The sequence below is a fragment of the Lactuca sativa genome, chromosome 7, assembly GCF_002870075.4.
Source record: "Lactuca sativa cultivar Salinas chromosome 7, Lsat_Salinas_v11, whole genome shotgun sequence".
In the NCBI taxonomy this organism is placed as follows: domain Eukaryota; kingdom Viridiplantae; phylum Streptophyta; class Magnoliopsida; order Asterales; family Asteraceae; genus Lactuca; species Lactuca sativa.
Window position 1 is genome coordinate 187406545 of NC_056629.2, and position 4159 is coordinate 187410703.

General features: G+C 44.1%; 1 non-coding gene across 1 annotated transcript; it reads right to left on the reverse strand.

The window, feature by feature from the left end:
- Nucleotides 1-3186: 3186 nt before the first annotated feature.
- Nucleotides 3187-3293, reverse strand: LOC111921549 (small nucleolar RNA R71). Its single transcript, XR_002860202.1, has one exon. It is a non-coding gene; the product is annotated as a small nucleolar RNA R71 (small nucleolar RNA).
- Nucleotides 3294-4159: the final 866 nt, after the last annotated feature.

The following is a 4159-nucleotide window of genomic DNA, read 5'->3' on the forward strand; positions in this document are numbered from 1 at the left end:
GGTCGGTCAGTGAGTCATGGGGAGTATAGAGGTGGTACTCAAGACTACGGAGCGGATTCAGCAAGTCCGGGGCAGACTCCAAACTGCTCAGAGTTGGCAGAAAAGTTACGCCGACAAGTGGCGTTCGGACTTGGAGTTTCAGGTGGGTGATATGGTCCTCCTGAAGGTGTCACCCTGGAAGGGTGTTATCAGATTTTAGAAGTGGGGCAAGCTGGGCCCCAGGTTCATTGGTCCGTTTAGGGTTTTGGCCCTGGTGGGTCGGGTTACCTATCGGTTAGATCTTCCAGCAGATCTCAGCCAGATCCATAGCACGTTCCATGTTTCTCAGTTACGGAAGTGCTTGGTGGATGATTCAGCAGTAGTACCCCTAGAGGACATTCAGTTTGATGATAGCCTAAACTATATTGAGAGACCAGTGGTGATTCTTGATCTCAAGGTGAAATAGTAGAAGAACAAGAGAGTAGAGTTAGTGAAGGTGCAGTGGCAGCACCGCAAGGGCTCAGAATGGACATGGGAGCCCGATGAGGAAATGAGAGAGCACTACCCCAAGTTGTTTCCTGATGCAACAGACTTCGAGGACGAAGACTAAGACAAGTGGGGGAGAATTGTAACGTCCCATTTCTGGTATGAATTTAATCCTTCTATTGTCATTTTATAAGACCTACTCGACGAGTTATGACCCTAAATCGTCGAGTAGATGCCAGGTTTGGGTGCGGGTTTTAAGTAATCTACTCGGTGAGTCCGCGCCTGGACTCGACGAGTAGGCCAGTCTGGGGGAAACCCTAATATTTAGGGTTTGCACCCTATTTAACCAACATTATGGGCCTCTTCTCTAACCTCCATCACCTCCTGAACAACAATCCCAAAACCCTAACCCTCCATAAGTGATCTTGAGCATTTTTTGTGATTTTGAGAGTTATTGGGTGTATTTGAAGCTTGTGAGAAGAATAGGAAGAAAGAGGACTTCAAGAGAAGATTGTAGATCCAAGAACAACATCATCTTCTCTTCACTTTCTGGTAATCAAGCCTCATACTTGACTTGTAGTTTCTTAGATCTCCTTGTGGTCATCTTTATGAGGTTTTGGGTCCAATGAGCTTGGCCTTTGAGACTTGGACGTCCCAAGTCGATTTGCACTCAGATCTGCAACCTTAGAGGGTCCTCATGTCATAAAGGTGCCGTCTTTATGGCCATGAGAACCCCAAGCATGAAATAAACCTCATTTGTGGTCTCTTGAGCATAAAATTCCCATGCATGAATGTAAAGTTCCTGGATTTACATGTTATACAGATCTTAGAAGCCTAGATCTACCTTTTGGATGAGTTTTACCCATCAGAAATCGAATTATTAGTCTTGGACATGCATGGACTCGGCCAGTCGTTTTTGGGACTCGGCATGTCGTGAGTTGGTTCCTAAAACTGTTATGAATCCAAGGAACCCATTTTAGTTCAGAATGGATTTTGATGAGTCCAGGGAGGGGATTCAATGAAATGGACAAAGCCAAGGACCTGGAAACCATGGGACTCGATAAGTGCAGGAACGTACTCGGCGAGTCCAAGGCCATCTCCCAACTCATGAAGACGGACTCGACGAGTTGTTCATACAACTCGGCGAGTCACAGATTGGACACATTCTTAATATGAAGATAAACTCGAAGAGTTCATGAAGAACTCAGTGAGACAGATGAAGATTGTCTCGATGTTATGATTGAAGGAGAACTCGTCGAGTTCTTGCTAAACTCGACGAGTAAAGTTGGGTTGGGGGTAGTTAAGAAGATTGGGACTCGGTGAGTTGTCAAGCCGACTCGGTGAGTTGTCGAGCCGACTCGGCGAGTAGGGTCAACTAAGAAGTTGACTTTCACCTTGATGTTGACTTTAGCTGGGGGTAAAATGGTCATTTTACCCTAAGAGTAGTTATCAGCTTTTGACTAAGTACCTTTGTGGGATTTTATAGTCGAAGAGTCGCCGGAGCAGCAGTTAGAGATTTCCCACCCAGAGTTGCAGCAGTCCGTCACACGAGGTGAGTTTCCCTCCAATAGGAATGGGTCTAAGGCCATAATGCCGGCCTGTTTAAGTAGTTGTAGTATGTCGGGGTAAGCGCGATGCAATATATATGTTTCCGAATTTCAGTCCGTTGTCGAGGCGGTCCCGAGAAGTAGTCATGTATGATTGATGTCTTTGTGATTCATGCATGTTTATGTGTTATGTGTTATATGTTCCGGACTCTAGTCCGATGTCATGGCAAGCCCGAGGTAGTGTATGTGATTATGTGTATGCTATGCGTTCTGGGGTAAGCCCGATGTCGGGGCAAGCCCGATGTATGTTAGTTATTATGCCATAAATTATATGTTCCGGGGTAAACCCGATGTATTTTGGATTATATGTTTATGATATATGTTGTGTATGTGCCGGGGGTGAGCCCGATGCCAGGGTGAGACTGATGGCCGATGCGGTCGGATGCCGGGGTGAGCCCGATGTCGGGCAGGAGTCCGATGCCGGGATTCGTCCCGATGCCGTTAGGAGTAGTTCCAGAGTTATGTGAATGTTATACGTTATGATTAGGGTATGTGGTTGTTTGGGGGAGCTCACTAAGCTTCGTGCTAACAATTTCAGTTTGGTTTCAGGTACTTCCGGTAGCAAAGGGAAGAGTTCGGGATGATCGCATGGCACACACCACCTTCTTTAGCCTAGGAGTTTACTCTGATATGTTATATGAGATTGTGATATGATGACAGTTTTTATGAGACTTTGAGATACATGTTTTATGATTTTATGCTATGACGATGATATTTATGTTTCCTACATGATTTTGAAAACGAAATTTTTGGCTTGTATTTTTCGGATGTTTCAATTCGAGACGATACCGGCCTAGGACACGTGCAACCCGTGATTCCTGCAACTGCCAACTTTGAGGTTAAGGGCCACATCCTTGCTCAACTTAGAGAACTCCCATTCTATGGGAAAGATCACGAAGATGCATACAAGCATCTACATGAGGTCAATGACATAGCCGACTACTTCAATGTTCCCAATGTGGCTCGCGATGCTATCTTGCTTTGTATGTTACCGGTCACATTTAAGGGGGCCGCAAAAGATTGGCTAAAATCACTTCCTCCAGGATCCATCACCACTTGGGCTAAGATGAAAGAGGAATTTATTGACCAATTTTTCCCTCCATCAAAGATAGCAAAGTTGAAAAATGCCATAGCAAACTTTGAACAACAAGTTATAGAGTCACTATATGAGGCATGGGAAAGATACAAGAGCTTATTAAGGAATTGCCCACATCATGATTTGAACAGTCAACAGGAAGTCTCCATTTTCTATGATGGAGTGAACGTGACAACCATACAGCTCCTTGATTCGCAAGGAACCCTCACAAAGAAGGCGCCCCCGGTGTTAAAGCAACTCATTGAAGAATTCTCTAAGCATTCTAGAGAATATCATAATCCAAGGAATGATGTAACTAGGGGAACGGCTAATGCGGCTTCAGAAGATATGTCGGCAGTTATGGCAATGTTGCAAAGCATGGATAGGAGGATGACTAAGATGGATCAAACAATCCATGTTATTCGGGTTGGGTGTGAAAATTGTAACAGGCCTCATTTGACTAGAGATTGTGACCTTGATGAAAATGGAAACCGGAAGGTTCAAGCTTTCTACTTAAGCAGTGATCGTTTTGATGAAGATTGGACAAAACCCAAGAAAAAATGGTTGCCTTATGATGAGTATAAAAAGGCAAAGGAAGAAAAGTATGAACAAAAAGGAAGAGGCTTCTATCAAAAGGAAGAACAGCCAGAGGAAAAGAAATCTGATTTGGAGACTATGCTTACCCAATTCGTAGCTACTTTTGAGAGAAGGCACAACGGCACTGAAGCAGCAATTAAAGAGCAACAAGAGTTAATGAAAGGCTAACAAATGATGATGAAAGAACAACAAGAGATGATGAGAAATACTCAAGCTCTCGTAAGGAATCAACAAGCATCAATCCTTACAATAAAAAAACAACTCGGGCAACTAGCAAGCAAATTGAATGAAAGATCATCGGGAGGACTTCCAGGAAATACCGAACAAAACCCAAGAGGAGCTCACATTCAAGCCATCACCACCAGAAGCGGAAAAATAATAACTCCTGTAACTCATATTGACAGAAACACACTAG